Raw genomic sequence first — 22,604 nt, 5'->3', positions numbered from 1 at the left:
CGGTTCATGTGCGTTCGGTGTACTCTCTCTCTCCTTTTCTTCCTTCTTATAAACTGTAATTTTTGCTTGACAAAAACTTCACCCACCGCGGCTTCGGCCTCTGTCCCCCCCTGGTACACGCTTCGCGCTGACCAGGTGTGTGTGTTGACCACGCGGCCTGGGTACGCACTTTGCGTAGCGTCCTCTCCAGTGCTGCGGTACCGTGGCGCACGCATAGCCTGATTCTCTTGGCACAGGCTGCGTATTATCCGAAGCCAGCATAGGAGCTTAACGCACACGGTACTTGGTTCCCAGTACGCAGTGTACGCAGAACGATATTCACAGCGCATACAACGCGCAGGTGTTCGTTGCTACTTCCCAAAAGTTACGCACAGAGCGCAGAGTATGCAGTTTACGCTCCCGCTGCGCAAGGCGTCTGGAACATTCGAGGCAAGCAGTGCTGTGCACATTGCTCTCATTGCGTAGGCACTGCGCATTAGTTCACTGCGCATTAGTTCCTAAAAAGAAAAAAAAAATAAGGGGAACTATGCTAAACAAGAACAGACCCATGCCGGGGTTCCATGCCCGTACGGCTTGTAACGCCAGTATCCCATAAGAGGATAACCATACCCTCTGTGTGCGGTGCTTGGGTGTCCTGCATGCTACCATGGCCCTCGAAAGGGATGTGGCTTGTAGCGTCTGCGAGGCTTTTCAGCCTAGGGTGAAAGAGGCTCGTCTGGAGAGAGCCAGAATGGAGAGCTCCGCGTCCTATGCGGCGGGGTCGTCGGCGACCTTTGGTTCCCCCGACGACGCGACCCTGGACTCCCTGCCTGACATCCCGAGTGCGCAGCGTAACCGCTCCCCGTCTCCAGCCGCCAAGCGGGTAAAACGTTCCAAGCAGGCAAGGGACATTATGGACCTGAAGGCCCAGATGGCCCAGGTCCTGGAGCTATTGTCCAAACAGGCCACAGCATCGGCCCCTGCCCAGGCTCCGCTGCAGCCCCAAGCAACATATCCCCCCTCCCCGCAGGGAGCGCAAGGAGGGTGGGAAGGCACGCCCCAACTGGCACAGGAGGACGCTCTGTCCATAGCCGCCTCCGGTGATGCAGCTTCGTTCCCAGAAGCCAATTCCACCCCATTGCCTAGCTCGGTCTCGGTTCTCATGGAACGTGCTGCAGTGTTCCTGCAGGTTCCCTGGACACCGGCAGCACAGCCACGCCGCTCCGTGTTCCGGACGCAGGTGCTGGCTCCACGCCCGCAGTGTTTCCCAGCCTTCCTAGACTTTGTGGAGGAAGTTCGCTCCTCCTGGGATAGACCAGCTTCGGCCCCTAGTATCTCCAAGCAGGCTACGCCGCTCTCCTCCTTGGAGGGCGCGGATAAGCTTGGCCTGGCAGGGTTTCCACCAGTAGACTCCACTATCGCAGCCCTGGTGAGGGCCCCGCCGGTCGGGGGGCTCGCTAGAGACCCAATGTGTCCTAACCCTCAGTGCAGGGTGACAGAGACACATCTAAAGCGAGCGTACGCAGCAGGGGCGCAGGCAACCCGCTTAGCTAACACAGCGAGTGTGCTGACTGCGTATCTGGATGGAGTGTTGCGCAAGGCCCCGCTTCCGGAGCTGGTGGCTTCGGAGCTGCGTCTCCTGTCGGATACACTGCTGCAGATCTCCAGCCTGCAGGGGCAAGCCCTGGGCCGAAACCTGGCGGGCTTAGTTGTGGCGCGTAGACAGCTGTGGCTGTCACAGGCCAGGGTCCCTGATGCAGATAAGACTGCGCTGCTGGATGTGCCCATATCCCCGGGGCATACGTTTGGGCCAGCTGTGGAAGAGATTCTGCAGAAATCTCTTCGAGACCGAGAGGCTTCCTGTCAGGTGGCTGCGCTGCTCCCTCCCCGCGCTCCGGCATGGAGTAGGTCGAGCCGTTGGCTCAGAACTGTCACCAGAACGGTTCCAGTCCCCACAGCCCCACGGGGTGACCTAAGGCATCGCCTTCAGGGTAACAGAGCCCAACCAGCAGGTAAAGGAAATGCAGGCCATGGTCGATCCACGTACCAGGGTCTCAGGGGTCGTCCTCAGGGCCAGCATGTTACGCGCTCACCCCAAGCTGCTCAGCCCCAGCAGCCCCAGTAGGGTCTGTGAAGGCTGGCGGCCTCAGACCCCCTTTTCGGCACAACAGCTGCAATACTGGCGCGCTTGCACCACAGATACCTGGGTGCTTGCTACCGTGCAAACCGGCTATGCGCTTCAGTTTCACTCGGGACCTCCTCCCTTTTGGGGTGTTATAAACACCTTCCTAACAGACCCCTCGCAGGCCTCGGTACTTCAAGAAGAAGTGGCCGCCTTGCTGCGCAAGCAAGCCATTCGTAGAGTAGACCCCGTCTCCCAGGAGGAGGGGTACTACTCGAGATACTTTCTGGTACCCAAAAGAGATGGAGGGGTTCACCCCATCTTAGATCTGTGGCTCTTGAACGGGTTTCTGAAAGAAAGGAGGTTCCGAATTCTGAAACACCGTCACATCCTCCAGTCTGTCCGGCCGGGCGACTGGTTCACAACTATGGACTTGAGGGACGCATAGTTTCATATCCCCATTCGTCCAGAGCACAGGAAATACCTGTGGTATTCCTTTCAAGGAAGCGCGTACGATTTTGCTGTGCTGCCGTTTGGGCTCTCCCTAGCTCCACGTACGTTTTCAAAGTACGTAGACGCTGTACTGGCTCCCCTGCGGCTGCAGGGGATCAGAGTTTTGAACTATCTCGACGACTGGTTGATTTGTTCCCAGTCTCGAGAGGGAGCTCTATCCCACACGGCAATTGTGACGGAGCATCTGGTCAGGCTGGGCTTAGCCTTGAACGATGCAAAGAGTCGGCTCGCACCAGTGCAATCCACCACGTATTTGGGGCTCCGGCTGGACTCCAATGCAATGCGCGTATACCTGTCGTACGACAGGATAGCAGCTATTCAGGATTGCCTCTCCCTGTTTTGACAGGGATCGAAGGTAACCCTCAGGTTGTGCCAGAAACTACTGGGTCTGATGGCCGCAGCCACAGAAGCGATCCAGCTGGGTTTGCTTCGCATGTGCCCGCTGCAAGCGTGGCTCAATGCGTTTCATCTCAATGTCAAACGAGACAGACACCGCAGGTTGACTGTGTCTCGCACATGCTCAGCGGCCCTACGCTAGTGGAGGGTTCCCTCTCACCTGCGCAGAGGGGTGCAAATGGGAGTAATATTGAATTGCCAAGTGGTGACAACAGATGCCTCCAGCCAGGGCTGGGGAGCAGTCTGGCAGGGCAGGGGAGTCAACGGATCCTGGCCAGACCGCTGGGCACCCCTGCACGTGAACATGCTGGAATTGCGGGCGGTGTTCCTGGCTCTCCAGCACTTTCTTCCAGTGCTGAGCGGTGCACATGTGCTAATCCGAACAGACAGCACAACAGTAGTAGCGTATATCAACCACCAGGGAGGCCTTCGGTCTCCGGGGTTACATCGCATAGCCTTCAGGCTATTAGTATGGGCCCAAACCAACCTGCTGTCCCTGTGGGCGACGCACATTCCGGGAGTGGTGAACTTGGCAGCGGATTTCCTCTCCAGGAGAGGTCCGCATCCGTCAGAGTGGCGTCTCCACCTCCAGACAGTGGAGCGCATTTGGAAACGGTTCGGGAAGGCGCAGGTTGATCTGTTCGCTTCGGCAGAGACGACACATTGCCCCCTATGGTACACCCTCCATCGCTCAGGCAGTCCACTAGGCGTAGACGCCCTAGCGCATGTTTGGCCCAAAGCGTTTTTGTACGCTTTTCCTCCTATACCGTTGCTCCCGGCTTTCCTGGAGAAAGTTCGGTCAGAGAAAGCGTGAGTTCTTCTAGTAGCCCCCAGGTGGCCCAGGAGGATATGGTTTGCGACCCTGTGCCAGCTGCTGGACGGCCAGCCTTGGGAGATCCCGCTTCGCTTGGATCTCCTCACTCAGGCACAGGGCTCCCTTTGGCACCCGGATCCGAGCAGGTTCCAGTTGTGGGTCTGGCCCCTGAAAGGGACCGCTGGCTAGCCCTGGGGCTGTCTGACGCGGTTGTGAGCACTATGCAGAATGCTAGGGCAGACTCCACTAGGTCAGTTTATACCTACAAGTGGAAATGTTTTCAAGCCTGGTGTCTAGCTAGGAGCCATGACCCCGTTACTTGCCCGATGCCAGTTATATTGCATTTCCTGCAGGAACTGTTTGATGCTGGAAGGTCTCCTTCCACGCTGAAAGTGTATCTGGCAGCTATATCTGCTTGTCATGACCCTGTAGATTCTGGGTCTCCGGTTGCACATTTTTTGGCTACGCGCTTTCTTAAAGGCGCACAGAGATTACATCCTCCTAGGAGGACTGTTCTTCCTGAGTGGAGCCTTAACATTGTACTGGAGGCTCTTACAAAGGCCCCGTTTGAGCCTTTAGACTCCATAGAGCTGAAGTACCTGTCTATGAAGACAGCCTTCCTTTTAGCTATCAACTCTGCAAAACGGATCAGTGAGCTGCAGGCGCTGTCTGTGCACAGCTCCTGCATGCGTGTGTGTGGGAGGATGGAAGCAGAATTTTGCTGTGCACCAACCCTGCTTTCCTCCCCAAGGTGATCACAGCTTTTCATGTTAACCAATCTGTGGAACTGGAGTCTTTTCACCCGCCTCCGTTTACTTCACAGGAGGATGAGAAACTAAACTTCCTCTGCCCAGTGCGGGCATTGAGGTATTATGTACTTAAGACGAAAGCTTTGCGTAAATCGGATCAGCTTTTTGTTTGTTATGGTACATGGACCTTGGGACAGCCCCTCTCTAAGCAGCGTCTGTCGCTCTGGATTGCAGACACGGTGTCGACTGCATATGATGGTGCTGGGTTACCCCCACCTAGTAGAGTAGCTGCACATTCGACTAAAGGGGCGCTTCGATGTCTGAGATTTGTACTGCGGCTAGCTGGGCTACGCCGCATACTTTCACCAGATTCTACCGCATTAAAAATTCTACCGCATTAAAAATTCTACCGCATTACCCTGCTGTGCCATATGTGGGCACAAGGGTCCTTGAGGGTGTAAGTTCACACCGCTAACCTCTGGGTTAGACAGCGCTTGTGCGTCCCTCATATGCTGCCATTCCTTCTCCCTCGTGACGGCTCTGGTATACATTATCCCATACTTAATGTTGGTGGTCGTCTTCGACTTGAAAGGGAACGTTAAGTTACTTACCGTAACCCTGGTTCCCTGAAAGAGAAGACGACCACCAACCATGAGGTCGCCCCGGTCGCCCTCACGGGTTCGGCGGAAAAAGAGGGAGATCTTCCGGTGAGGGACGGTTTTGTACCCTCGGTAGGCGGGACCGAGTGCGTCATCACAGGAAGGGGCCTTCGGCAGCTCTGATATAGAGAGCTCAGTATTACCTACCTCTAGGGAAGGGAATATCCCATACTTAATGTTGGTGGTCGTCTTCTCTTTCAGGGAACCAGGGTTACGGTAAGTAACCTAACGTTTCAAGCTATAGCTGGCAGTATTTATGACCGCTTGGTATTTACTATTCGACTTCCAAATCTATGTTATACGGCAAACCAACAGAAAACAGTACGGAGTCTTTTGTACTTTACCAGAATTTTTTCATGAGCATCAGCATTTATGATGCAAAAAAACAACCGAGGACCCGACCTCGGTGCCCTAATAGCTAGTTACGGCCATGTTTACAACTTAATCTTGTTCCAATATCAAACTGTATCATCTGTATTCTGCACTCCAATATCCAACCAGACGTTACACAAACATCAAAGGTGCCTGTGTGTATCAGTGTGACAGGATAGCGTCAAGGCCCAAGCTGTTACCAGCAGGAAGGAGACTCAGAGGCTGGAAAGCTGCAGTTTAAGTTGTAAAGCGCACGTTTAATAATCCCACAGGGGGGCAAATCAACAATAAACAAACAAATACGGCACGAGGGCCAAAATAAAGAATCAAACACAAAACTTACAAGCTGAGATGAGCTGAGCCTTCACTGGCTTTTTTTATCCAAACACCACTCAAACGAAGGTTTCTTTCTCCCTTTTTTTTACAGGTGGTCATATCTCAGTTAGCACCAATTACCTCATTAGGGAATGATCACACATGATTGTTTGCAGAGATTTAACCCCTTCCCTACCACAGACATGTTTTTGAATAATAAATTAACATGTCTGCAACATTTCCCTGATATTATACTTATCTTATAGCCTACATGTTTAAGGTGTATTACCTGTGTCATTCTTATTGGGTGCTCCTTTGGCCACTTCCTCTATCAGTGTTTGTTGGAGAGGATGACTTCTGCCAGCCTGCAATCCTAACCTGGGCTGACAGTGTTGCATTGAAATCAGTTTGATCTTGATCTGCTGCTTATGGAAATGGAAAGGACTGATTTGCAGAAGTTGCATAAGTAAACATGGCATTAAAGACCCATGTTGTAAATATCTAAATGGGATCTGTATTTATATTAATTGTACTTGTGAAAGTGAAAAGTGAAATGCCTTATTGCAGCAGGATTTAAGCAGACCTCAATGTTTGACCAGTTTTAGATTTAGTCATAAAACTCCTGTACACATTATGGCTGCAGTTTACAATACAGTGAACAATAGAAATGGAACAAAACAAGACATTCTAATTATTTCATTGAAGACAATAGATAAAGTGCACATTCATTAAAGTAACTTACAGTCTCTAGGTAAACCATAGCTGCTGCATAGTTATATGTTTGATGCTGCATAGTTATCCTTAAGAACTACCCTTTAAGAATTATTAAGTCTACTGTTATTAGTTACAAAACTTAATTCCACTTCTTGCATTAAAATAGTTAACATATCTTTATTTTATGTATCACTATTTTAAAGTGGTTTCAGTCCAGCTGGCCTATAATAGTGTAAACATGTTTACAACAGTACACTTTGGTTCAAGTGCTTTTGGCTGGTTGTGCTGCTCAGCTGCATAGAAAAAGAAGATGAATCAAGGAGCACAGAAGCCAAACAGAAATTATTATTGATTTAATCACATAATCAACAGCAAACACTTCAGGCTAAGATAGCAAATCCATAACAGCCTGCCCACATAACCACCCTTACAAATTTACCAGCAAACCACCGTATGCACTTAGCAAACAGGAGAGCAAGGGTCACCTTCACTTGGCGGCAAAATATTGACATTCCTAATACTTAAATATGTTTTGAGTTAAGTGTTATCAATCAACGATAAGAGTCGAATGTCTGTAAAACATAACTCCATTGGCAGAGGGATTATAGAAATGCTTTCTTGTCATAATCTAAGAGCATCAATCAGACAAAACTCTGCATGAAATCAATTGTGCACAAGACAGTGCCTGCTGTGACCATTCAATGTGATATAAAAGATGAGAGCTCAGCCCTGTGATCTTTAACCAAACCGCTTATCTAATGAGACCAGAGCTTTATTTTCCTGTGCTAAACGTGAAATCAATGCCCTTTGTTCAGTTAAAGGTATAGCCACCCCTTTCAACAAACTGACATTACTGATACCGTTAGTCCCAAGAAAGCATACATTTCAGTGATTTTTTTTTTTTTTTTTAATATGTACAGTGAGATCAGAAAGAAAGCTAATTCCCAAAATTAAAATACATTATTTTGCATCGATAGGTGAAACGAAACAAAAAGAGCATTTTAAGATCGGACCAGGATAAGACAAGCTGAGGGAAAGCAAAAATCAAGTTAGGGTTGCAAGTTAAAGGAAGTAGACGTTGCATGAAGTAGATGATCTAATTTAGTTTTTTTACTTCAGAGTATATCAGTTGTGTTCAATTTAGAGATTCATTTTGGATTTTGTTAGAAAAGGTGAATCCTGAAGTCAGTTACTGCATGTTTTTATGTTTGTTCTGGAGAATATTGTATGTACAGCATCTGCCAAATAAATAAATAAATAAATAAATAATAGTGTACTATATGTCATTCTGTTTTCTACCTTTGGAATATATTTAATCTAAATGTGTTTATTCCGGTAATATATTTGAAAATGAATAATATATTAAATAGCGGGTTAATATTTACCTCACAGTCTCCATACCAATTAGAGCTTCACATGTGGAAAACCATGTTCCCCAGCTCTGCGATATGACAGAACCAATTACAGCATTCTTGGCAGTTGTGTGAACAGTTTCATTAGAGGAGATAATATTGCAAAGAAATAATAAGCAATCATTATGATGAATGCTTAGACATTACATTACATGTTAATGAGGTGTAAATGATCTAATTATTTTTTGAAAGAATACAGATTAGATTAAAGCAGAGAGGACAGCACTTCTCTATGTACAGACAAGTTAACGTTAATTAGGCACAATCTATTGGAACAAATGAGGCACAACTCTTTGTAAACAATCATGTCTCCATAGCTCAAGGCAAGATTCATGAAGAAATATATATGGGGAAAAAGTTGGTCATCAATTCAGTTTTTGAAGAATCATTGAAAATGAATGCTAGATTTTGTGTTTGGTATATGATAACATTAAACATATGGCCCTACTAAAACTCAAAGTATGTTTTAATACTGTTTTTCAAGGGTATCTTAAACAGTGTATTATAAATAGAATAAACTAATCAACCCTCTTTATATATGCATTTTAAAAAGCAACTGCAAAACTTGATTAAATAAATCAAAATGGGCTTTAAAAAACAGTACAAAATATTGCTTTAAACAGTTCTTAAAGTCCTGTAAAGAGAGACCCTATTATGGAATATATTTACAGCTATATCTTACTCATATCCATGATATACAGGGTTACTATAAAGTCAGTTTGCCATTTTGTAATACTAGTGTGAAAAAACATGTTTTAACCAGTTTGAATTTTCCATTTTTCAGAGGTATTTTTTTTCCCCCAGTGTGAACTCTTCCTTGGGGAAAAAGGCACCTATATTAAGCAGTTATTTCAATCAGTGTTGTTTACAGGTCTCTCTATCTCTCTCTCTATATATATGTGGTGGTAATCCTAGAATCTAGTTGCCCTTCATTTGGTGCCTCACCAGCCAAGTTTAATTACCTTGCAGTGAACAGTTTTTCCACTGTAACATTGCAAAACATCCAACTGACTTTTTGATGCCGCAAATAACAGTAGTCTCACCTCGACTTGTAATTTTACATTCATTAAATATTAAGCAGGATCAGTGTATATTCCCACTGAATCTGTGATTTTTTAAAAAGTATATATTTTAAAAATGTTACATTTCAAGTTCCGATCCTGGATATACATTTCCCCTTCTATCTTGTTTTAAAGAGTGCAGAAAAGTGAAATACTCTGTGTCTTTTAATGTCAACTGCCACATGTTAATATTATCACTGGTGCTGTATTGTGCATACTGTACAATTTAGCCAGAGCTTTGTCCAGAAAGAGTATTATGCAGGGATATAGACACATTTTCACATGTTATTCTTTGACTAGATACCATATTCACTTTTTGAGCAGTCCCATCCTTATCCAAACTTGGCGTGCCTCATGTTTACTTTGCCAATAAAATGGGTTGGAGTGAGTACAGAATGCAGGTTGTATTAATATGTTCATTTAACATGTATGTTGTTCGGTCCCTTATAAAAGTTTACCACAGTAAATTTGCACAGTAGTATCCCCATGATTTTACTGTGTATTTACCGGAGTTTAACATGGTTTGGCATGCTTTTTTATATGCTTTGCCATACGACCCTGGGCTTCACAGTGCTTACCTATGTATTACATTACAAAATTGTATTACAAAATATAAAGGGTCCTTTACAATGACTACTTTGTAACCATTCCTATATACAGTATGCCTTAAAAGAAAAGCGCTGGTGGTTTTAATTACCAGGAGGTGACAGAGGTATGAGTTGCATCCTAGCTTTGGATCTTACAATGAAGCCTGAAAATGTTATTCAAAGATTCCATGCATGGTGCTAGGAAATCCTTTACTTTCACGGAAAGCATTACTGTATCATATCAAGCTCATATCCCACAGGGAGCCATGCATTATAAAGAAAAATCTTCCTCTGTGTTGCTTCAGCTCAGTCAGCTTAGAAGAGCTTAGTTAGAATATCTGTGGCTTCTCCCACAGTGGTGGAATCACTATCTATGAACAGCACTGGGTTACACTTCACTTACAGAACGTATACTAAACTGATGGACTTTAATAGTCCCAATTCCATTCTGCCTTACCCGGGACAATATACAGGTTTTTAGAAATAGTTTTCCCCTTTTATCTCAAAATATACATAATGGGCTAATCTGCTGAATAAAAATGATGTGAACAACAGTGCTGGACACTACTGTGAAAGAGTAAATTAAGTTTCACTTGAAGGAAACCAATAAGTTAATGATTTTCGACACTTGAGATGAATGCATGTGAGCTAGAACATAATATTATCACCCTACGATGACAATGTTAAACTTCCCTCAGGGTTTAGTTGAATTAACAGAAATCTATTTGCAGCCATTTTATAACCTCCTTGTATCCATAAGGACTGTTAATATTGTAATATGATAACTGGAATGTCAATGGGCCTGTACTTTAGTCATCATACAAATAAAGTGCCTAGAGCAGATTGTGTTTAACATAGTTTGCCCCAGTGGGGGAGGTAACCTGATTTTCAGTGAACTCCTTCACCTCTAGAACAGGGGGAATAGTAGCTACCGTGGATCCTGTATTAAAATAATAAATGTGAAAGTCAGGTATTAATGCTAACTCATTTTTGTAAAGGTGTAAAATGTAATACTAACTTGATTGCTAAGCCTTCATATTCCAATACTTCATTCATTGTCTTTTACTAGTGGTTCAGTAGCAGCTACCTTAGTGAGCTTTATAAAAAATATATACCAAAAATGTGAGCCGGGTTTGCTTTACCCCCTAGACAGCTTTTTGACAGTTGTTGCACAAACCATGTGTTTTGTTTTATAAATGTGATATCAGTCTAGGTCGTCATCATTACAGAGACACATTTTGCAGGTATCGCACCTCTGCATTATTCTGCATTGGTAATGTACTGTAAATGGATAACATTTGGGGTTCTACTGCCCTCATGTGAAGTCTTGCTTAATAAAATATGTTGCTTATTTTTGAAGAGGGATGTCTATTTAAGGGTAGTTAGTTAAGTTTGTTTGGCTATACATGTTTATACAAGCTTTGTAACATCATTGGCTGGTTTCAAATCTTGGACAGCCTTAGTGTAGATAAAGTAAAGTCGTCTACAATAGGTGGTTCTCAGGGTCTGTGAAACCAGACATTAATGTTACAAAGCTAGTAAAAACCTGTTCTGGAGCACTGCAGCTCTGACCTATAGTCTGCATTTAGAAGCTTGGGTGATCATCACATCCACAACATTGATCCAGTGGTTAAAGTGAGCAAAGGAACACTCTTTAGGTTTTCCATTTCAATCCCGTTTTTTCTTATAAAGATATTGTGGAAAGACTAATTTTGGTTGATGGCTCTTATCTGGGGAAAACATTTAATGTACCTCCTCGATGTTGTCTAGAACTACAGTGCCAATAAGTGTAAGTTCAGGTAAAGATTTTCTTTTTTAACTTAACCTAACAGAGATATCGTCTCTTTTTATGAATGAAATCTTTTACTTGCACCCTTCTCTGATCTATATGCCTATTTTCCAGAAATTAAAAGTGAACAACAATTCCATTCACCATATAGAGGGCTTAAATTTCAAAGACAAAAATAACCAAGACCCTGTGGGCTAGACACAGCACTCCCCCCCCCCCCCCCCCCCAGATTTCCTCTTTAACTGCTGCATTGACCTTTGTGCGTGATTCAGCAGTAAAAGATTGTGACCTGGCAAAAGCAGAGCAGCAGGTGTAAAGAGATTGCTGGCAGTAATTGAGCGTTAAAAGCGCACCGATACGAAGTTCAGGATCTCCCTCACTGGTGTTGACCTTGTAGATACATTTTGACATCCAATAGAAGATGTTTTTTGGGTTATCATTGCCAAAGCCAATGCTTCTCCCCAGGGTTAGACTACTACAGACAATCGTGAGTGGACTCTATAGGGTTATGGAATGTGGACCAACGGTGTGTGTTTTCTTATCTAAACCTATCAGGCCCCCAGTGTGGTCCAGTGTAAGTGCAGTCAATTTTACACCTAAAAAGATGACGATATTAATTGGGGAGCCTGGGACCATGAATAATCATACTGTTAGTGATGGGAAAATGTTTATTTGCATGTAAAGAATTATATTAAGTGAAGATTGGAACTAACTGACTACCAATAATCAGTATAATAATTAAAATTAATAGTAGAACATGCTAAACTGTAAAATGCTGCCAATCTCACTGTTGGATAGATTGTCTATGGAAGGTTCCCAGCCCAAAATAAAGAAAATGACTCTCACTCTCTAAACTAGGAGGGCTATCCTTGCCTGTTCTTGAGAAATATTATTTGACTGCAAGGTCCAATACTGGATTTTCAAAAATGTTAATGCCGGGTGTACCCACATGAAACTATTTATAAACAATTTGACTATTCACATCTCCTAACTGGACCCAAAGAAAATTGATTAAACATGATTAAAAAGTTCAGATTAGACAATGAAAAAAGCAAGTCACAAATATAAAATAACACAACAAAATGTATGCAATAAAATATAGAACAGGAGGCTTTATATTGTAGCCTAGTAAAAATGGGTGTCTTCGTATACACAGATAGGATATTCAACAACATTCGCTGTATTACAAGCTTTCATAATTATTTTCAGCAAATCGAGAGATCCTGATGGAGGCAGTGCCTGTTGTGGAGCATGCTGTTTTTCATTGAGTCTGTCGGATGTGTTACGTTTTTTGTAAGAAAGAAAAAAACAAGGTCAGCTGTTATGCTAATTTTCACTTAGTTTCTTTAGAAATGTCTTAACTGAATCAACGCATGTTATTATTATATGATAACATTCTTTAAAAAAAAAAAATGTAATCGGCCTCTAAAAACCAGTTGTCACATCAATTTCAGGTCACAGAGCCACTTATCAATTTCAGTACAAGACTCCAGTGACTGTTTAGCCACAGATGCAATAAAAGGAAGTTGCATTGGGAAAAAAAGTATTGGGGAAAAATAAAACAGGCTACTATTCAAGATAAATAACAATGAAGATGGAGTGTGAAAAATGCTGCTTCACCTCAAACAGTGGATGGACGCTTCCAAAAAAGTGGTTCAATTCATGCAGCAGGTTTTTAGATTTTTAGCTAAAATAAAATGTATACATCATTACAGCTGTATAATCCAGTCTAAAAATATATTGTTCCACATCTGCCCTGGTATTTTTTTTTGTGTTATTTTCTCCCCAATTTAGTAGTGTCCAATTATTTTGTTTAGCTCAGCTCACCGTTACCACCCCTGTGCTGACTCGGGAAGATGAACACATGCTGTCCTCCGAAGCGTGTGCCATTAGCCACCCGCTTTTTTACACACTGCAGACTCACCATGCAGCCACCCTGAGCTGCAGCGTTGGAGGACAACGCAGCCCTGGGCAGCTTACAGGCAAGCTCGCAGGGGTCGCTGGTGCGCGGAGAGCCGAGGACACCCTGGCCGACCTAACCCTACCTCCCCCTGGGCAGCGCTCGGCCAATTGTGCGCCGCCCCCAGGAAGCTCCCGTCCTCAGTCGGCAAAGGAATAGCCTGGACTCGAACCGGCGACGTCCAGACTATAGGGCGCATCCTGCACTCTATGCAAGTGCTTTTACTGGATGCGCCACTCGGGAGCCCCTGCCCTGGTAATTTTTGCGTGAATTTTTGTTTTTTAAAATGCAGTTTTGAAAAATAAAATAGTTTGTTACACTGAGATTATATCTCTTAGGGGTAGGTGTACTAAGTCGCACCGCAATTTGCATTTCCATTGCGACACTTAGCAAGGTATACATATTGTCGTATGTACTAAGAGGAAATATGGTTATGAAAAGAGCCGCAATATACTCATTTAAATATTGCAAGAGTCCGACATTATTCAAATAGTATTGTGCTTATTTAGTTAATTTAGTTAATTTCACCCAAGACTTCCGACTCGTTTGTGACTATTGCGACAGGCGCACCACTTTAGTACACCTACCCCTATTATCAACCATTAACTGTGTAAAATACATGGTTTAATATATTTTAATATACAGTATATAATATTAACCAGAACTGCCATATAAGTGTAAACACTGAAAAAACTAGACACTAAAAAAAAAAAAAAAAAACAATTATTGGACAAAGACACCCAGAACGGGTGCTTGTACAACAGACAGGTTCCCAGCTTTAGGGGTATCAGTGCCAACCTCTCAAAAAAAAGTCTTTGAAAGAGGGTGCTTCTTTGCTGAGTGTAGTGCTTAGTTGTCAGCAGAACTTGTGCCATTTCAACAGCACTGAAAGGAAGCCCACTGTTCGTTAAAGAAAGGGAATTCTTCTAAAAATCTTAAAATTCAGAAACTGATTTTTCATTTTATGTCTTTTTTTTATTTTACCACAGTCCCTGTAAAAGTTATTACAAATAATAACAGGTATCATTAGTTTATGTTATACACTGATGAAATAGCAGCTTGTACATTGTGCATATTGAAAGCCATTTGTGCTATTTCCATTGAGTAAACTCTCACATTTTAAGGTTTCCATTTTAGAGTAATCCTTCACTGTATATTTTAATAAGACATTCAGCACACACACAAAAATAGCTTTCAGCACAGCTTCCTAAAGTCATTGAATAAACTTACAGGGGCCTAAAAATTTTCCTTTGTACCTAGTCTGAATAAAACTAGAATTTGGAGTGGAAAAATTAACCCTGGGAAAATCTGAAAAAGCCAAAGATTATATAGGACATTCATTCTTAAACTATTTTCTTTTTTTTTTGTACAATCCTGTGTTGTGCTCAAAACAAAAATCTGAGAATACTTCTCAGGGCGGAAGACAAAGCTCAGCTCCGGCCATACATCTGTGAGTTTTGAAACAAAGGTTTGTTTGTGTGCCTCAATCACTCTTGCTCATGAAAGCAGACACTTACTTGAAAAACTTTTCAGGGAAACACTCTAAACCAACATCCTGGTATAAATTTGCAAGATGCAATACAGGCCTGATTGTCTCTGGAGTGGATGCAGGCCGCATACGAATAGCCCTTTCTGAAACGTAATGTTCTTTGCATGGCTCAGTGGCTAATGTACAATAAATCAACAAAAGAGTGCTTCAATACAGCTATTGGGCAGCAGCAAGGCCACTGTTATTTTATCTTTTTACAGTATTTAATTGGGAGTTTTTTCCTGAAACACTACCCCGGCCTCCAAATTACTTAGACCGAATCTAAGAAGAGATTGATAAGAAGAATTTTTTTTTTCCCATTTTTTTTTCTTACAAGAGAACAAGTTTTTGCAGAGGGAGAATAAAGTTACAAGTGTGTAGCATTTTGCTGGGGGAGAATGAAATTAGATGCTGAATGGAGCGGATAGGAAAGGCTGGGAAAATGCAAAGTTGGCAATTATACCGGGTCAGTGTTGAGCTTCCACTGCCCTGCTTACTGCACCAGGTGTCCACCGCATTCAAATGATACTATTATTCATAGACTGAACTGAGTATTAAAAGTCCAGAAAAAATCATTTGCAACTGAATAAAGATATAATCCTGGCAATATAAGTCTCCATTAAGGGTCTCCACATTAGCAACACAAGAGCCCCATTGTGAAGGAGTTATGTATATTTTATCAAGGTTTTAAAAACTTCCATGTTAATTCAAATTTTTTTTTTACAGCTCTGGTCTTGGAACTAGTTATGCATAGAATTCAAATCATCTTATTTATTTCTGTGCAGGGGCTATTTAGGATTTGAGTGTAGATATGCTAATATGTGAATGACAGTCTGGCAAAGGAGGGTTAGTAATGTGACCACTTATCGCACAAATAGGTTGCGGGAATGAACCAGGACAGTGGCGTTACAGCTAGCATTTTTGCTAAACATTAATTTAAATTAAATCAACATTTAAAACCTAAATCTTATGTTTTAGAAAACAAATGTTTTCTCAGGGTCGTTGAAAGTTGAGTATTACAATTAGATCACTTGTAGTACCCAATACAGCCCTGCTACTGGAGAGTGACAGAAAATAGGGTTGTTTCATTGCTGACATGTGTGGAGAAACAAACAATGCTGTTGGTTGCAAATTTTGCAAGAGTAAATGGACTTTGTTGTGAGAGGGGGCTTTTCCACTACTTTAATACATACAATAGTTAAGACCACTTGTACCTCTGAATGTTATAGACAATTCTCAACTGGTTCAAATGTACAATATATACAGCTGATGAAGTTTCGCTTTAATGTTTGGAAACCTTTATAGAGTTGGAAACAAATATTTGTCTGTTAAAATGTAAGGATTCTTTTGTGTCCCATCCTTTTTCTAATTGCTGCTTTTTTTGGGGGGGGAACATTATTTATATTTTCTTTTATAAACAAAATACATAACACTAAATGCTGCTTTTCTATTGGAGCATTATAGTGGAGCAAAACTTAGCACACATTTGATATTACAGCAATAATGATGAAGTGGGTTAGAGCTTCTCAAATGTAGAAAATACCTGGATGGTTTGCTGGTGGCAGTTATGGATAGGCAATAGTGGAAAATGACTACAAACGCAGGTCTTTGGTACATGTGTCGAGGCTGATGACATAAACTATCTTTGGCCATAACCTACAGTACATTTTTCCAGTTGGCTTATCTTTTAACCAAATTCCCATCTGAGCTTTCTGGCTAATGCACTGGTATTGGTTATAAAAATACAGTTATTTTTGTTTTATCCTTTTTGATAGTTGGTCACCCCTAAATTTAAATTAAATACTTCCCTGTAAAATGATAGTGTTCCTGTGCCTTGTATAACCTGAAACTATTACCATCAAATGCTCAATGTGATGTAATTTTAATACCTACATCTACACCAAGTATGGCAATTAGCCTAAATCAATGAAATCACCTTCACTGTAGCACAAAACTGGCTTCGCTTTTTGTTTGAGTTTTAACATGTTTAATCAAAATTAGGCCCGGAATTTATTCTGAAAAAAAGTGAGATGGCTTTTCAACATTGTTCAGCAAATTGTTAACTGAAGTATTTCATAAAGTAAACATATTCTTTTTAAACTCAAACATCACAAAACTGTGATAAATATGTCTGTGATAGTTTGGCATGCTTTCCTTCACTACTTTCACAACAACATACAGTATTATTGTATTATTATTCTTTTACCATGATAAACCACACTAGGGAGTTCCACTCTAATCCTTCACCATGGACGGGTGGATTTTAATCAGGTGCAGCCACTGATAGGCACTCACCTGGAAGCACACACAACAATATAACAGTTTAGTTGTGCTTTACCTGTGGAATGGATCTTTTTAGTGAACTCTTGTAAAAGATTTTAAAACCTGTCTACCACTAATCTTGTTTACTTTCAGATCACATTCAGACCTTCTAAATGATATCTTGGTTAACCTATATGAAGCCTTTACATATGTCTGGGTACAGTATCACAACACATCACAGAACTAACAGAACATAAGGAACTGCTTTTGAAAGACCATAAGACCTAAACCACAAAATGCTACATAAATAAAAGACAAAAAATCTAAACAGCTATGCTGACATATAATACCAATAATAACCATCAGATCAGAATTTGGTAGATCTCTGTGTCTCACTTCATTGCTTAAATAATAAAGGGAAATATTTGATCCAAATTAGTTTTTGTATCATAATGCTAAATCATAAAATACATTTGAACATTTGAACAACAATGAATTGTCAGTCTAATAACACAACTTTAATAATACTATTAAATGTTTAATTTTAATACCACCAGTACTGCTGTACATTACCAGGACAGCAATAAACGATGACAATGGTCTCCAAACTAAAACCCAGACAGGACTAGGAATACAGAGGTGTCATAGAGCCATTCACTCTACATGTTTCCAGATAAGCACAGCAGGTGCAAGTTATAAGAGTTACAGATTATTTATGGTATTTAGATACTTTGTTAGTTCAGCTAGCATGGCAACTTTTTATTCCACCCGGGCAGACAAACCCCTTCCGTCTGCGGTGATTAAATTCACATTGTTGTATAAGCACATGGCAGGCAAGGAACAAATTATGAATTCTCGTCAGCCACACCATAGCAACTGGACAAACAGCTCCTGAGAAGAATGTGGCTAGTAGAAAAGTGCAATATTTCTTTTTGTGTTTTCACACTTGACATTTTTATCCTCGCATCTGTCTGATTCATGAGACAAGAGTTGACTACATACTATCTGAACCATGCTGTTGCCGGTCTAGCCTACACAGAGAAAGACAGTTCACCATGTTTTGGACATCCACAAGATGACTTGATTTAAACATTACCTCACCAATATTGAAAGATCCTCTACTATTAGTATTTAATAAAGGTATACCATTTTGGGCTTACATTTTCAGTACTAAAACTAAATCATCTCCCTGATATTTTGATAGGAAATGGCTTTTACCTACATATTGTAAAATAAACATAAAACACACTGGTTATATTTGTAAATTTGATTGACTTTTGGATCAAACCTTCTTGGCTTTTTTTTTTATTTAAAAGATCTTTTGGTCTTGTTCAAGATACGGTTTTACGATTAGCAATGTATCATGGATTTAGCAGGGTGTCTTATTTCACTATATCAAAACCTCTTACACAGAAATTAACTTAAGATGTTTTCAGCCTGGGACTTTATCAGTGTATTACATGTGTTGTGGTGATGTCACCATATGAAAGCAACAATTGACTTCAAAGCGAACCTTTCAAAGCAAAATTGCTTGTAAACCACAGTGAATCCAGACCCTCTCCCCCATAATGTCATTAATTTCTAATAATGTGTTTAACATAAAAGCATTCAAATGACTGACACAAGGTACTCACATGTTTTATCAGTAACTAATGTTAAACACCTACATTTAGAAGTAGTTAAAAAGTAATCAAATAATACAATATCCACTTAACATAAATGTATAATATAAAGAAATCACATTTCTTATGAATAATTTTCTTGCACAAAGCTGGCACATTTACATGACACATGTGCATCACTTATAGAGAAGCACACAGGGTGAGAGGCAATGGTCTTCATACAGAATGCCAAGATGACACTTTGCCCAGGTATATGAAGTGCTGTTGAGTTTATATTTAAAATAAACAATATGGTATTGCAAAAAAAATCTATGTTAGTAATGTAATATTCATGCATAATATATGTGAAAATCCATGATATCAACATTATCTGTAGGTTGATTATGTTTAGGGTTGAAAGGTCCAAGTTTCACCAGTCTCTCCTGGACTCAGACACACAACAGCTACTGTAAAAATCCTGAGCTAAAATCCCTTTAAAGTTCTAATGCCTCATAAACAGGCAGTAAAATGCATCCTGACATAATAAAATAAGATTCAGACTTAAATATGATGAGTCCTATTGCAGCGTTATTCTCACAGAACACAAACAATGTAAAATAAAAACACATAAAAGGAAGAAAAAAAAAAAAAAAACTAAAGAAGATGTTAGAACGGAATTGGGGAGCATAACACTAAGCACCCCAGCTTAGAACTGGTGCTGTTACATGAAAATGGCAAATCACATCAAAATTCCTTCCAGTAAACACATGACCCTACAAGCCAGTGCCTTTGAGAAATGCGTGTATGATGGCATGTAGCCTGTGGTGGACAACTGCTTATAACTTTAAAAAAAAAATAATAATTCACCTCGCTACTCAGTGTTGAGGAAATCTAATGACAGTCTTCACTTTGACCTGTGACCTAAGATTGGGGTCATGTGACTTTTTGGTTTACAGATAATAATGACCTAACACTTTGAGATATTGGCCTCATATCAGCACACAGCTGTATTCTGTAATTCTCTTGGTCAAGTGGGTATCGTCCAAGGAAAATATACTTTTTTGTGCCTAGTTATTTTATAAAGCTCCCACTGCCACAGTGGCAAAGCCTCATATCTCATTTGAGCATTTGTAAGGTTATATAAACATGGCTGCCATATTGAGGTCATGAGACTTGTTAGGTTTCTGATATATGGACATAGTACACTTTGAGTTATTGTCTTAATGTTTGGTACACTGTTGTATAAAGTTCCTGTACAGGTAGTGTTGCCAAGCTGAAAATTATCCATTTAAAAGCAGAAGGCCTTTCTACAGTGAAATTATTTTAATTTGTGAACCAGTTGGGACCATAACCAAATAAAAAAAATCTTTACTTGTCATTACTTGTTGTTATTAAGAAATGATTAACTTGCATGTGTTGCTTGCTGTTGCTCCTGCTTTCATTTTTAATTAATTTAAAACAGAATGCTGGTAGGAAAATTAACACAATAAAACCTGAAGGTTAGCACTTGATGAATGGTTTGTAGATTATATTCGTAGATTATGACAAAATATTCACATGTTATACTCGAAAAGTGTGAATAATATATAATGCCATTTCACATTCCATGAGGTTTTAAACTGTTCCTATTACCTCACTGAAGTTTTAAAAATGCTCCTTGTTTTACAACCAGAAGCTTGTAATAATAACATCATTAAACTGAGTCTGAACTTGATGTATGACTTTGGCCAGTGAATTGGCAGCTGCAGCTTGTGCATCTGCTACTTATTTTACTTCGAGCCAGGTGGCCACTCTGCTAGCAGGAGGCAGGTAGATAGGGAACATACTGTATGTGTCACATGCTTTAAATTACACTTTTAAATCTTGGAGCATTACCTTTAAATGTCAGAGCAAATAACTGTCAAATGTTAACAACATTAATCGCCAAGAGTGAAAAAACACCTGTCCAAGCCTGTGCAAGCCTAAGTGAAGTACTTCTGTTTCCAGTTTTCTTGTATACACTGTATGGAAGAAAAATGAACCCTGCACAGGTGAACAGTTCATACAGAAAAAGCTCTTTGTGTCATTTACAGATATATATATATCTATATTTGAATCAAAACAATTAAAAGGCAATCTACATGATACAATTTGGCCGTGGCTTAATAGTGTGTTATGTGTTTTGTTTATTATTTCATATTTTCTGCCTTATAATTATAAACTTGAAAGGCTGTAATTATAAACCAACAGACTGCTGTTTAATGGAAAGGGCAACAATGTGCACCACTTACAATGCTTTATGAAAACACTATGCTGCCAGTTTCAAAGTTAGCTAGCTATATAGCACCCTGCAGCATTTATTACATGAACTCCACTGTCAAGTGAACTTTGTTGTTTGTGCCTTTTTATTTGTGGTTATTCACAGGGTACTGCTGTCACAGTCAGTGTTTCCAAAAACACACTTATGTAAGCTGACTAGTAAAAGTAACTCTTACCCAGGTTTAAAAACCCCTCATATTAGCACTGGCTGTTATACCTTTTTCTTATGAAACGCAATAAAACATTCCTATTGCCTTATCAATGCTTGTGCTGTAGGTCACATACACACCAATGGTCTAACTGCAATCAGCCAATATGAACTATAGCACTGTGTAATTAAACACCAGAAAGTAGCAATACAAAATGTATATTGTGGAATATGAAGAAATCTACATATGCTAAAAAAGAAAAAAAAGAACAGAAAAATCTAAAAAGGGGGCAGTGCAAATGGTGCAAATGCTGGTAAAACTCCACCAAATTTTGTACAGTACCACTACCGTCACATATAGAAGAGTGTGTGTGTGTATATATATATATAGTAGCGTCTGGTCCTGCAGGACTTATAAATGGGACTTTTTGGTGCTGCACTGAACTGCTGGGGGAAGGGATTTGTTGTAAATAACTGTATTGCTGTGTTCTGTGTCTGTCTGTGTAGCTGTTGCAGCCTGGTTCCAATGAGGTCCGCTCTTTCCCGCCTGCTGACTCTATATAAAGCTGCAATCTGCGCACTGACTTGAGAGGGTGCTGAGAGAGTGACAGCAGCAAGAGCTAAAGACCATTTTCGAGCTAAAGCAACGGCACTTATAAGAGCCAATACAATTCTGCAATAAATGGCCTTTCCAACGCCAAAGAAATCTTTAGAAGTGTTTCCTTTCTTCCTTCTGAACCCATGGCAAACCGCCATCACACTGGTGTCAGAAGCAAGTGGGATATGGAGACCTCAGAAGGAGATATGAAGAAAAAGGCGAGGGAACAATGGTGGCAGAAAATGCTGAGACTGCTTGCGTTTGCGGGTGAATACAGGAAGCCGGGGCAGACCGTCGAGGAATTCCTGTGGGACCTCGAGGAAAAGGTCTGCTCTGCTCATCCCAGGGATCGGCTGTGGAGAGCGTGATGAGCTTGTCCGCCAACAGTTCTTGTGGGGAATAATTTCTAAAGCATTAAGCAACCACCTCGCTGGAACTCCCCATATGTCCCTGTGAGAGGCCATCGCAGAAGCATTCGAGTGAGAGAGAGTGGAGCTGGGCCAGCAGCAATGTGCTGACGGGTGCATGGTGGAGACCAGAGGTGCGGAGGCGGCGTGTGCCCCCACCATCAACAGGACCCAGCAGCAGCCTGACGGCAGTGAGGAGCTTCCAGCGAGCTGAGCGAGACCCAGCTGGAAGACGAGCTCTGTGAGCAGCCAAGCAACGGCACTGAGTCTGTGCCAGTCCAGGCCTCAGGTGCAGTGGCAGCCTGAGACGCCTGAGAGAG

The 22,604-nt window shown here is 41.5% G+C and overlaps 1 pseudogene; it reads left to right on the top strand.

The window, feature by feature from the left end:
• Window positions 1-646: 646 nt before the first annotated feature.
• On the top strand, window positions 647-4,013 carry LOC117394488 (uncharacterized; annotated as a pseudogene).
• The last annotated feature ends 18,591 nt before the right edge of the window (window positions 4,014-22,604 follow it).

The sequence above is a fragment of the Acipenser ruthenus genome, chromosome 3 (genome assembly GCF_902713425.1).
Source record: "Acipenser ruthenus chromosome 3, fAciRut3.2 maternal haplotype, whole genome shotgun sequence".
In the NCBI taxonomy this organism is placed as follows: Eukaryota; Metazoa; Chordata; class Actinopteri; order Acipenseriformes; family Acipenseridae; genus Acipenser; species Acipenser ruthenus.
The sequence above is the reverse complement of the archived record's forward strand: the minus strand, read 5'-3'. Positions and strand labels throughout refer to the sequence as shown.